We start from the raw sequence: 14416 nt of genomic DNA, 5'->3' as shown, positions 1-14416 counted from the left end.
AGACTCTGGCCTGAAACCTCCTGGGTGTAAGGCCATGAATCTGCTCGACTTGCTCACGGGCGGGAAGGAAACAAGGAAACAACGAAAAGTTTCCTGCGAAGTGACCAACATCCCCTATTTTTAAAAAATTCCGTGTGAGACCTGAGAACACACTGTGAAGCGGGGTTCGGAGAACGACCCCTCCCGCGTTCCGCGCCCAACGGGGTCGCAGGGCTGCGAGCCCGGCTGTAGGAAAGCTTTCTCGGCCGCGTCCTCCCTCCGGATTCGGTAGGCCAGACTCGGGCGCGCCCTTCCCACACCAACAAACCATCTTTCCCGACTCAGCAGAGGCCCACAGGGGCGCAGCCGCTGTCCCTCCGCCCTTGGCCCAGCGGCGCCGCCCTGGTACCCCAGGCCTGAAGGCAGGGCCGGCCCGCGCCACGCAGGGTCTCTCTTAGGCGGCGCCTTAGGGTGAAATGCGGGGCCAAGCCTGACCTGCCGGGGTGCCCCGTGGCATCTCTGGTGCGGACCCCACACGTGCCGGGGAGAACTGGCGGGCGGCCAGGGCGAGGAGGCTTCCAGCTTGCACCGCACTGGCCTGGGCACCCGGGCTGCAGGGCCTTTTGGGCCCTCCCCTCAGTGACCCTGCCTGTAGCGGCCCCAGGGCCGCTTTGGCTCAGGCAGCAGCTGCCAATGCCGCTCGAGGCCCGCGGCTCCCTGAGGCGAGCTCTGCGGGGCCCAGCAGTCCTCTTGGCTGCTAAATGGAACGAAACCAGGAGACCCGGCTTTGCACTCGTTTGGACAACTGTGTGGCCTCCGGAGCAAGGTACCCAAACCGTTGGGCCTCAGTTTCGTCGCAGTTGTTATTTGAACCCACTCGGCCTGGGACGTGCCAGAGCTTCACACTTTAGGTCGCGGCTGCGGGCGGGAAGGGCAGATGCGACCCCTGGGCCGGCCCCTCGGGGGCGTCTAGAAGCTTCGGCACCTGCATACTAAGGCCGGAGGGGGCTGGCAGCCAGGCACACCGAGGCCCGGCCGGAGTTCCCGCCCGGGGAACGAGGCTTCGAAAAGAGGCACGTGCTTCTCCCAGGGCCTCCCGCCAGGTGCTGAAACCCCACGGCACTGAGTGGAAACCGGAAGAGAGAAGGCGCCCGGGGCCTGCCGGGCCGCGGAGCCACCTCAGGCTGCCGGGACGCTGGAGCGTGGGGGAGTGGGGTGAGTGCGCCGCCGGGCCGGGGGCGGCGGGGGACGGCGGGAGGTGGCCAGGCCCGGCAGGGTGAGGGCGCTGGCGTTGGCCGAGAGTCCCCGGGCAGCGGCGGCGGGAACGCGGAAGGTTCCCCCCACCCCCACCCTCACCCCCACCCCCGGGCCGGCCACCTGTTGACAGGCAGGTTCGCTGAGAACCGACTTCAGCTCGCCCTTCTGTCCAGGAAGTTTGTTCGGTTTGGGTTTAGGTGTTCGTGACACAATCGGAGCAATTAGAATTGAAGCAACTTAAGGAGATTTAGCAACCCGCGAAAATTTAGCAACGTTCAGACGTCAACAGTTTTCTTTCTTTGAGTGGTCAACGAAAACTTGACGTTTTCTACTCATACCTTGTATTCTCTGCTTATACTGTAGGGGCAAAAAAGTCTACTCTTAGACAAACGTGTGTGAAGTGCTTTAAGGGTAAGGGATGGGTCATATTTATGATTTTAAAGATTGCTTTTAATGTTAAAACTCAAGGGCACTGCTTCAATTTGCTGAAGTTCTGAACAGATTCGGTGAAGTAACCTCGTTTGTTGAGCCTTTCTGTAATTTTTTATACCAGTTATTGAGGATATATAGAGACAATATTTCTCTAATTCATTAGTGGTGGTTTTTTTTTTTTTTGAGAAAAAATCTTAAAGCTACAGGGTATTAAACGTAAGGGGGAATCTGATTCATAAGAAAAACAGGTAAAAACCTTAAGACGCTGGATGTCAGCAAATTCATTTCTGCTAAATTACAGAGACCAAAAAACGGAGTGGTTTCATTTCTTGTATCAAAAGAAAATTACTAGTTTTTAATGTATTTTGTGCAAAATAGCAATTTCCACAGCTAAATTGTGATTTTTTTCAATTGTGAAAATATAAATTCACTACTCGCTCTGGCAGAATTAATTAATGTTAATGATGTCATTAGTGCCTGATGACAAGCACTAAGGTTTTCTTTAGAGGTAAAGAAATAAAATCTATCTGATATATAAATGTTGTTATTATATACATTATTGGTAAAGAGAATCTGTATCATTACTATTCAAGACCAAAAAATCACTTGGCTTCTGATGCGGAATTAATTTAAGAACAGCAACAAGATATTTTTATAAAATTCCCTAATTAAAAACAGAATAAGTTCTCAACAAGTTATTCTATATTTTTCACACGTTCTCTCCCTTCCCCCATGCGTTTTCATGTTTAAAATGAAAATGAAAAAACCCCTCAAGAAATATTTATATTAAACAATACTTGAATTAAAACCCATCACATTTTAAATGAATACTAAATAATAACAATGTCTTGCCTATTTGACAACAAGAAAACATCTTCATTAAGGAAAGAATCTGTTTTAAATAAATGTTTGGGTGTCTAGACTGTACTTTTTTGAAAACCAGAAGCTTTTTTGGCTGTGTTTAGTAGATGGTTCCTGAGAAAGCAATTATGCCTCTTAATTATCCTGTTGATATTTACTGATATCTGAAAAAAGAATTGAATTTTTGTGTGTGTGGAGGAGGGGAACATGCCATTTTGATCTAATGATTCTTCAGTCATGTTTTAAAACTGAGTTGGATTTTACTTAAAACACATTAGGTGCAGTTCCTCAAAAATTTTAAAAATCAAAAATATTTGCCAAAAAAATCCAGTAATTTAGGTGAAATGGCAGTTACATGATACAGCCAAAATTGACACTGCTTTTAAATATATCTGGTTTTTTTCTCAGGAAAAAAATAGAGCAAAGAACTGTATAGTGTGCTTGAAACTAAAATGTGTATCACTCTAATTTATGAAATCCTACACTTTTGTTTCTAAAACTATTACTTGAAAGATAGGGATATGCTTAAAATATGTTGGAGTTCTTTCTGACCGAATAGGACTTAGGCTCCATTTAATCAATGATGGTCCATCAACATTGAAACATTGGAAATCTATGGTGTTTCTAAAAATTGTGCCTCTTTTACCTCCTTTGAATCCTTTACTTGGTGACTAATATAACTAAAGGGACAAAATTGCATTCCTTTCCAATGGTCGCAAATACTTTTTTACAAAGGTTCATCTTTACTAAACAGATTATGAAAGCTATTTTAGAAAATTTTAGAAATTCTTTTAAAGTGGATTGGAAGTTAGGATTTAAGGAACTTGAGTCAAAACATTTTCAGGATTGGAGTATAAATAGATCATAACTAATCTTTACACTTGGGGTAAAAAATAAAATGTAAGAATAAATGATCTCTGATTCAGCTTCTAAAGAGTATATAAAACATTTGGTGTCTAAAGAATGTGTAAACATTTTCAGTACACAAATATTCTCATGTATGTTCAGCTCTCTAAATGCTTGTAAGATACATCATCTATCATAGCTATTTCAATAGGAATCATATTTTATTTTTAAAATTTGTTTTAAAAATTTTGCTGTGAAATATACAAAAGAAATTAAAAAGATTTGTACACTGCAAGGAATAAAATATACATGGAGCAACAAGTTTTTAACAAATACTTTGAAAAGTAGATTTGTTGTTGGTTACAATATCAGTGTTTAAATTTGATGTTGCATTAAATATATCTTCATGTTTGGGGGATTTGTTAAATCTTTTAGAGTAGTTACTGCTACTAAGTAGGGACACTTTTTAAGGGAGAAAAGCACTTTAAATCATAAGATTAAAAAAAATCTATAGGCCTTTGTAAATTCGTAGGGTTTTTCTTGGGTGGAAGAGATGTGCTTTACGTCTATTTGTATTTTTTATGAACGAGCACCCAGATAATCTACCTTCTTGTTTCTCAAGCATGAATATTTGACCTCATCCAGAGCTATTGCATCAAATCTTGATTTCATTGCTGGTGTTTCATTGCTCAAATCCATGTTTCTAGCCCAGACTTCTCTGTTAGACTTCGGATACCATACCTGTACATGAACTAAATAGAGGCTATTGAATTTAAGCCCTTAGGGAAGTTAATGATATGATGTCTGGGACTTGCTTCAAAATAGTCAAGGAAGAGAGAGAGTAGGTCAAAAATAGAAGAAATAAGATTAGCCTTGAGTTGATAACTTTTGAAGCTGAGGGAGAGAACTAAGACTTTATTATACTATGCTTTTGTAGATTTAAATTTTTTTCTCTACTGTGAATAAAAGATATTTTATTAGTTTGTCAAAAGTAGTCTTTGTAGTAGATTGAAAAAAATTGCGCTTCCCTTGCTTTGGTGTTTGTACAATATTATTCACATATATTGTTTTCTTTAAGTTGCCCAAGTCTTGTGAAGTTGGCAATGGTAAAGTGAGACTAAGTGGTTTGGTCACTTATTCAAGGTTGCATTATTGGTAGGTAGCAGATCTTGGTACTCAGTCTTCAGATTCCATTCTCATTTGCTCTAAGAGGTACCTAAATTTTTAAGTATATTAACAAACATTAATTTTAAAATACATAACATACCATTTGAGAATCTGATTGCCAGATTAACATTAACAAAACATGCTTCATCTAAATTCAAGTTGTAAAAATTTGAGTTTCGGTCATTGAAAATTATGTCTTGGGATATTCTTACCTGTTTCTGGGCATCACTTAAATTTCATTTTAATGAGTTTTCTGAGAGATATTAACATTAATTGAGGAGACTAGTGTGATACCAAGTCTTATCTTTCTATTTTCCCCATTAATTCCTTATTAATTTTAATTTCTTACTAATTTTCATTTCTAAGTAATTAAAAAATTTCTTATTGGTGGGTTCATATTTATGAGTGGTGTTTTCTGTTCTTGACTGAGCCTTCTTTGCTCAGAATATTGCTACATTATAGGAGTTCTAATCCAGAGAATAAGTTTAAACCAGATACGGAGTTGGGATTAGATTAGTGGCTCTGTATTTGAGGCTTAATTTATGTGTAAGTAAACATTAAGGTTTTTTTTTCCCTAACTACACTAACTTGGAAACATCTATTTTTGAGTTTTGAAGCTTGTAGAGTGATTTTTAAAATCTCACTAATGGCAAATCATTGTCTTTTTGGGTAAATTTTATTTTTCAGAGCTAAGTCTGGAAATTAAGAAATGGGTTAACAAGTTGGGTGGCAGAGATCATATCACTATTGGTCTTTTTTATTGAAAAGCAAAGAGCCAAAGTCTTGTTTAAGTTGTACCTTTATTCTTCAGGTTTTTAAAAACCCTTATTTTATTATTCTATTCATGCTAATGACTTCTTCAGTCTTCCCCTTACATGATGTGAAAAATAAACGTTGTCTATTCATGTTTATTATGTTTAGAGAAAATAAATAGCACCTATTTTCTCCCTGTATTTTCTCAGTTGAGGCATAAACTTTATCGTGTACTCAGCTCAGCACCTGATAATCCTGCATACCTTTTATTTGGACTTTTTATTAGGAACTGAGATTTTTCTTTACCCTGAGATTGTATTCCAATTAATAAGTCAGCTAAACCTTTTATCCCAAGAGAGATTAGAAATCAGCGGGCTTCCTAGTGCTAAGAGAAACCTAAGAGGTTGCACTAAGTTTTCCTGTAGTCTTAGGCCTTGGCACAGTGCCAGACACAAGGTAGGACTCAACAGTGTTTATTGAGTGAATTAAAGAGTGAAGCCCAGTCATCAGCCATGAAGCAGATTTATATCATATCTGTAATTCTTCTCAGATACAGAATTGCCTTTGTTTCTTTGTGATTTTTAAAGTTGGTTTTGAATGGATTTGATAGCATCCTTTCTTAATCTCTTTTGATCATCCTTAGAAATAAGACTTTTTTGGTTCTCACTATCACATCTCTTTCCAAATTTATTTCATTAAAATTTTATGTTATAAAATTATTTAAAAGTTTGTAAAATGTATATGTACATTTTATCAAATGGTTATCAACTTAACACCATGTAATCACTACCCCCACGTCAAGAAATAGAATATTATTGGGACCACAGAATTTTTTAGGTTATTCTTTATCCATCATAATCTCTTCTGTCTCCCCAGGGGTAACTGCTCTTCTGTTGTTCGTGTTACTGACACTCCTTTACTCACCATGAGGTTATGTCCCAATAAACCCATAGTAAGTTAAAAATATCATAAGTTTATTGGCTAGAGTCAAATAAAAAAAGGGAAAATATTGTAAGTCGAAAACACATTTAATACTCTAACCTACCAAGCATCATAGCTTAGTTTAACCTACCTTAAATGTGTGAAAAGCACTTATATTAACCTACAGTTGGGCAAAATAACCTAACAGAAAGCCTATTTTATAATAAACTGTTGAATATCTCATACAGTTTATTGAGAACTGTACTAAAAGTGAAAACCCGAATGAGTACACGGGAACTTAACATATGGTTTTTACTGAATGTGTATTGCTTTTGCACCATCATAAAGTTGAAAAATCCTGAATTGAACCATTGTAAGTTGGGAACTGTCTATAATTTTTTCTTGCATTTCTTTTCTATCTTAACAACCTCTATATGTATTCCTAAACAATTATAGATCTATTTAGCCAGTTTTGAATTTTATAAGAATAAAATTATATTGTATTATCTTTGTAACTATTTTCACTTAACATTGTAATGTTTATAATTATGTATCTGTAGCTTGTTCATTTTTATTGCTGTATGTTGTATAATATTACATAGTGTGAATATACCAAAATTTATCTGTTTTACTGTTGATAGGTGTTTGGGTTGTTTCCAGTTTGGGACAGTTATAATGGTGCCACTCTGAACATTCTTTTATGCATATCCTGATGCGTATAAGAATGCAGGTCTCTAGGATATGTTGTAGGAGTAAAGTTTCTGAGCCATAAGACATGTATATATTGACTAAATACTGGCATAATTTTCCAAATTGGTTGTGTTAGTTCATGTTCTCGAATAGTGAATGAGAATTCTAATTGCTCCATATCTTTGCCAGAGTTTAGTATTGTTAGACTTTAAAAATTTTGTCTCTCTGTTGGGTGTGTAGTAATATCTCCTTGTGGTTTTAATTTATATTTTCTTGATTACTGATGAGATTGAGCCCCTTTTCATATGTTTGTTGTCTATTTTTATTTCTTCTTTTGTGAAGTGCCTATTCTTATATTTGCCTTGGTCTTTTTTTTCCTATTAGATTGTCTGCCTTTTCTCTGATTTGTAAGAGCTCCTTGTATGTTCTGCATATTAGTCCTTTGTCAGTTATATGTGTTGCAGATATTTTCTCCACTTTGTGGATTGCACTTTCACTCTTAGCTGAATTTGTTAAATTTTTTCTTTCCGATTGGTGCTTTTTATATGTCTTGTTTAGGGAGTCCTTTCTTACCTCATGATCATGAAAATATTTCTCTATATTTTCTTTTTTTTTTTTTTTTTTGAGACGGAGTCTGGCTCTGTCACTCAGGCTGGAGTGCAGTGGCGCAATCTCAGCTCACTGCAAGCTCCGCCTCCCAGGTTCACGCCATTCTCCTGCCTCAGCCTCCCGAGTAGCTGGGACTACAGGCGCCCGCCACCACGCCCGGCTAATTTTTTGTATTTTTAGTAGAGACGGGGTTTCACCATGTTAGCCAGGATGGTCTCGATCTCCTGACCTCGTGATCCGCCCGCCTCGGCCTCCCAAAGTGCTGGGATTACAGGCGTGAGCCACCGCGCCCGGCCTATATTTTCTTATAAAAGATTTCTTTTAAAAGTTTTGCCTTAAATATTTATCATCTGACTTTTGTGTGAGTGAAGTATTTGGCAATGGTTCTTCCTGTTCCTTCTTGAAACTTCGTCTGCTCACATGACTGCAAATATCATCTTTATGTTGCTAATTCCAAAACTCTGTATATTTTGGTATTGACTACATTCCTTAGCTGAGACCCTTATTTCCAGCTGCCTCCTGGATCTCTCCACTTGAATTCAATCAATAACACAACGAATTTGGAAAATATCTGCTACACTGAACTCATTTGTTTAATCCTTGCTTTCTGTTTAGATTAAATCGTCATGTAAGCCAAAGTACGTGGTGGAATCTTTGAGATTTTTCCCCTTTCCTTCCCCATCCACATAGCCATCATGTCCAAGTGATGCTACCTTTGAAATACATCTCAAATCCATTCTTCTTTTCCTTCTCTCCAGTTCCACAATTACTGCTCAGAGTTCCACCTAGTCTAGTACAATAGCTTCCTAATTGGTTTTCCTGCCTTCCTTCTATCCCCCTTCTGTAGTCAGTCATTCACACTGCCACAGAGTTTTCTTTCTAAGACAAATCACACCTCTTTCCTGCTTTTATGGCTTTTCATTGCCTTCATTATAACAAAAAGTTTAAATCTTTCACATGGCTTCTACCATTACTCTGCGGGAATCTCATGTTTTAGCCACACCAGGCTACTTATTGTTTCCCAAAGAAGCTGCGTACTTTCATTATGCCTTTTTTCATGTTGTTCCCTCTGCTTGGAGTAGTCTTCCTTCTACCTCTTCCCACTGGGAAAATCCTATTCCTTCCACCACCATTCCCAGACAAAATTAATTGCTCCTGCCTCTGGGCTTCCCATAACACTTTGTTCATATCTTTATTGCAGTACTTATCATACTGCTTTATAGTTGTTAGTTTATGTACCCGTCTCTCATGCTATAGATTTTGAGGTCTTTCAAGACAGAGAATATGTTTTGGTAATATTTTTATTCTTAGCACCTAGCAGTGCCTGATACATAATAGTACTAAAACATACTTGAATTAAATTTAAAAATTCTGCTAATCTTAAAAAAGAAAATAGAAATACATGCATTGACTAAAAGGTCATGAGTAGAGAAAAATGTTGATGAAAGAGTACAATATCAATGTTTCTAAACTGTTTTAGAAGAGATTCATATCCATTACCTATTCCGAAGTTGATTAAAGCTGTTGTGTTTTGCTGTACCATAATCTCAGCTTAATTAGTTATCTGGGCTGTTTTATGTGGGTGGGTTCTAGCTAAAAAGATTACAGCATACTGCTCTGGCTCCACGCTAATGAAGGGGCAAAAATAATCTTAACAAATAAAATTGACTGAACTCTAATTTTTAAAAGGATGACTTGTTTCAAACAGACTTAGAATACAAAGTTAGTTAAAAATTAGTTTTAAAAAAGTAAGAAATTTGCAACACTGATGGAGAAATGTGTGTGTGTTTTTTTCAGAGAACACATTAATGAGCACAATCTATCCTATTACAAGTGTTATACTGATGAATATATTTGTTTTGACAGTGCTTGCTAACGTCTAGTCTGGAAGGTGCTGGAATTAGGTACTCCTTGGGTTTAATCATAATGGTGATAGGTTAACAGTTTCTACGTGTGATAATTTTGCAGACTTCCACAAAATATAAAACCTCTGGTGACTAGAGTCCAAATATTTACCTAAGGCTCACACAGCACATACAAAACAATTGAATTGTGGTTAGACAATTTTTTACTGTTCATCTGGAGAAAGCAGGGTTAGTAGCGTTTGATAACATTATCTTTCTCTCTTTTCATGTTAGCTTATTTGTCATATGCACAAGAATATTCTGAATATAAAATGTTCTTAATAGAGAAAATTTAAGAGAAAATTGATTTTTCATTAAGATATTATATATTATTTACATTTGGAATTCGGACTGAAGTAGATCTTTAAATAAACTTGAAAAAGTTTGTCTTCTATGTCTGCAGATCAGTATCTTCTGATAATTATATATATTTTGAAATAAATCAGCCCCTAATCATAAAAGCAACTTTTAGATAAACATGGTCAAATGAATACATGTGTTCATTTTTACTCTGTCATGAAAACACAGTAAAATGAAAGTCAAGGAATAAAAAAAGGCATAAACTCCATAAGGAAAAAGGGAACATGAAAGGAGACATCAACAGAATTTTGGAAGCTGGATTGTTAGTGGGTGAGTGATAACTAACTTAGTAAAGAAAGCTGAATCCCTGACTGTGCAGCTACTTTCTACCTGCTACACCTGGCTAGCTGGGATAGGAAATAATAGCCAATGGCTGTGCAGATACTGGTGGTTCCAAGCAAGTGGTCAGCATGAAATAAGGGGGACCAGAGCTGTCTTGAGATGATCTCATTGTAACACATGTGTCTACATTTTTGAGCCTTCAAATAACTGAACATTATAGATGCAGTATGCTATGTAAGCATGTTATGAATTACGTTTCATTATGGGAGTAGGATGATGGTATCTAAGGAAGAACCTCAGTGGCTCTGTTAATTCAGCAAGAGTAACTGTGGAAACATAACATCTGGACCCGCACTGTCCATTATGGTAGCCATTAGCCACATGTGGCTTTTGAGCACTTGAAATGTGGCTAGTCTGAATCGAGATGCAATGTAAGTATACAACTCTTCCTAGTTTTCAAGGACTGAGTATAAAAAAAAGAGAATGTGACATCTCATTAACTTTTACATTAATTGCTTTTGAAAAAATATCTTGGATATACTGGTTAAATCAAATATATTACTAAAAATAATTTCACCAGTTTCTCTTTACTTTTCTAATGTAGATTTTAGAACATTTTAAATTATGTATGTGGCTCCTGTTATTTTTCTTTAATTCACCTCTGAATAGAGATCCCTAAGATGGCTGGTGTGGTTCTCTGGTCTGTCTCTTACAGGGACAGAAAGAACTCTAAATGGGGACCCCATCCATACTCTATAGTACATCTAAGTATCACCGAAAGTGCTACAAATATGTACTTTTGGCAAACTACAAAACTAATAACATTGTGAGTTGTGAGTCTCTTAACTGAATAAAAGGTAATTGCCTACAGTTATCAATAGACGTCTTGCTAAAATTGTTAATTTTCTTGAATGTTACCCACCTGTCAATGCCTCTGTAGTACAATTCCTCCCTTGAATCTGTGTGACTTATTTTTTGTACCTGATTATTGAATGCCAAAAGAGAAGACCTCACAGCTGAGCAGACAGGATTCCATAGAGGCACTGTTGCCAACCTGGCCTTGGATTCTCAAGCTTTTTAACAATCTTTGCAATGTTTCTGTGTTTTTCTAATCATTTATCTCTTTTTTTGAGACAGGGTTTCACTCTGCCACCTGGGCTGGAGTGCAGTGGCACAACCGTGGCCCACTGTAGCTTTGACCTCGTGGGCTCAAGCAGTCCTCCCACCTAAGCCTCCCAAGTAGCGGGGACTACAGGCTCATGTCACCATGCATAGCTAATTAAAAAAATTTTTGTAGAAACAAGATCTCACTATGTTGCCCAGGCTGCTCTTGAACTCCTGAGCTCAAGTGATCCTCCTACCTTGGCATCCCAAAGTGCTGGGATTACAACTGTAAGCCACCTTGCCCAGCCTCTAGTCATCTCTTTAACCTAGTCTTCATGGTGGCCATTAAAACCCCCTCTATTCTTCTCAAACCCTCTATCCTTTTTATTAGCAGATGACCTTACTTTCTACTTTACTGAGAAAATACTGTAGAAGGCATCAGAGAGGAATTCCCTTGTCTTTCAGCTACCATACCTGCAATCTTATCTCTACTTGTGTATTAGTCAGGGTTCTCTAGAGGGACAGAACTAATGGAATACATATATATATATATATATACACTCATATATATATATACACTCATATATATATATACTCATATATATATATACTCATATATATATATACTCATATATATATATATGAGTTTATTAAGTATGAACTTACACGATCACAAGGTCCCACAATCGACCATCTGCAGGCTGAGGAGCAAGGAGAGCCAGTCCAAGTTCCAAAACTGAAGAACTTGGAGTCCGATATTCGAGGGCAGGAAGTATCTAGCACGGGAGAAAGATGTAGGCTGGGAGGCTAGGCCAGTCTCTCTTTTCACATTTTTATCCCTGATTATATACTAGCTGCACTGGCAGCTGATTAGATTGTGCCCACCCAGATTAAGGGTGGGCGTACCTTTCCCAGCCCACTGACTCAAATGTTAATCTCATTTTGCAACACCTTCACAGACACTCCCAGGATCAATACTTTGTATCCTTCAATTCAATCAAGTTGACACTCAGTATTAACCATCACAGTTCATAACCATTCCTTTACTTCTGTCAAATGTTAGGCACAGTGATTCTCTTCTGTCTGAAGTTAATCTCTGATTCTGTATTCTTGCTCTTATCCCCTTAAGCTTCCTCAGAGGCTTCTTTTGGCATCTTCAGTTTCTTTCTCCCTCCTTACTGGCTTTATCCCAACAGAACTTAAAGATGTACTGACCTCTGCCATCTTTAAAAATCCTCTCTTGATCCTTTGTCCTCCTATACTTACTACTAGGTCTTCTTCTAACAGCTGAGCTTCTTGAAGAAATTGCCTACTTACTATGTCATCACCTTCTGTTTATATCTTAATTCACTGCAGTAAAGCTTCTCCCCAAGACTGCTTTTGCCAAAGCCAATAATTATATGTCTAAGATCCAAGGGGACAATTCTTAGTCTTAATCATATTTAACTCCTCAATAGCATTTGACACTAGTAATCATTTTATCTTCTATGAAACACCTTTTCCCCCCAGGTTTTGGGATTCTCTATTCTTGCAGTTTTTTTTTTTTCTTCTTAGTCTGCTTTGTGGCTACTCCTTTTCTGCTTATGCATTAAATATTGTTTTTCCTCAAGACTCCTTCCCTGGGCTGTCTTCTCAGTTTACATACCCTCTATGGGTAATTCATCTATTCCCATGTTTTCAGTTGCTCTGCATATGTGTTTTCAGCCTTAATCTCTGACCCAATTTCTATCTGCGTGATGTACATACAGTGGTACCTACACTACCACATCTGCTCCTTGTACTTTATCCTGTATCTCAGTGAATAACAACTCTATGAACCCCTGACTACAGAAGGAAACCAGAAAGTTATCTACATTCCATCCACCTTGGTCCTTCTTCAATTTCCATTGTCAGTTACTCAGCAAATTCAGTTCATTTTATCACTTAACAGGTCTTAATTCTACTTACTTGTCTATATTCCAAATACAAAATGCCTCTATAATCTCTCGCCTAGTCTGTTCCAATAACCTCCTTACTGATTATGCTTTCCTCAATCCTGATCCTATACATAAAACCTGTGGTAGTTAGTTTCGAAAGATGGCCCCCAATGAATCACATCTTCCAGGATTTATGCCCTTGTGTGGTTCCCTCCCATATTGAATCTGAGCTGACCTAGTCACTCACTTTAAGTAATATGGTAGAAGGGATGCTGTGTCAGTTCCAGGCCTCCGCCATATAGCAAAAGTTGAATGCTTGATAGCTTTAACTTTTGCACCTAAAGTGCCTCATAGTAAGTCTCCAGCTCCCCTGCTGGAGGACTAGAAAGTAGAAAGTGTGCCTGAAACTAGATGGAGGAAGAGAAGGGCTCAGGCATCCCAGTACCCCAGGTGAATCTAGCCTTCTAGATGTCCCTGACAAGATGCCATATGTGTGAGAGAGCCATCTTTGATGTTCCACATCTGTAAAACCCTCAGATGACTTCAGCCTCAGGCAGCGTCATATGGAGTTATAGAACTATCTAACTGAGCCTAATCAATCCACAGAATAATGACAAATAACAAAATGGTTGTTGTTTTAAACCACTAAACATTGTGGTGGTTTATTTCACAATAGGTAAAGCCAAAATTAAACCTCTCTTTGTTGTATTTACTACTCCAGTCTCATCTCTGACAGTTTACCTTTGACACTTTAAGATATTCCTTCACTAAGCTGCTTGAAGTTCCCCGAATCCCCTCTGCCTTTTCTTCTAGGCTTTTTGTTCCCACTGTTAGAAACATTTTCTTTTCTTTTCTTTTTTTCAGACAGGTTCTCGCCTTGTCACCCAGGCTGTAGTACAGTGGTGCAATCATGGCTTACTGTAGCCTTGAACTCCTGGGCTCAGGTGATCTGCCTACCTTAGCCTCTTAACTGTCTGGGACTACAGGCATGCACCACCATGCCTGGCTAAGTTTTAAATTATTTGTAGAGACAGGGTCTCGCTGTGTTGCCCAGAGTGGTTTTGAACTCCTGGCCTCAAGTGATCCTCCCGCCTAGGCCTCTCAAAGTGCTGGGAATACAGGCGTGAGCTCCCACACCTGGCCTAGAAACATTTTCTTATTTAACTTATAACCCTTGCCCTACCAAAATTCCTACTTAGCTTTCAAATTTTTGCTTAGACATCCCTAAAATCCTAGGTGACTAATTTAATTGCATTGCTAATGTACTCTCATAGTAGCAAATACACTTGCTGGCAGAATAATGGTTGAGAATACATAGTTGAGCAGTGATCTTTT

This window comes from Gorilla gorilla, chromosome 12 (assembly GCF_029281585.2).
Source record: "Gorilla gorilla gorilla isolate KB3781 chromosome 12, NHGRI_mGorGor1-v2.1_pri, whole genome shotgun sequence".
Classification (NCBI taxonomy): domain Eukaryota; kingdom Metazoa; phylum Chordata; class Mammalia; order Primates; family Hominidae; genus Gorilla; species Gorilla gorilla.
Note: the sequence above shows the minus strand (reverse complement) of the source record.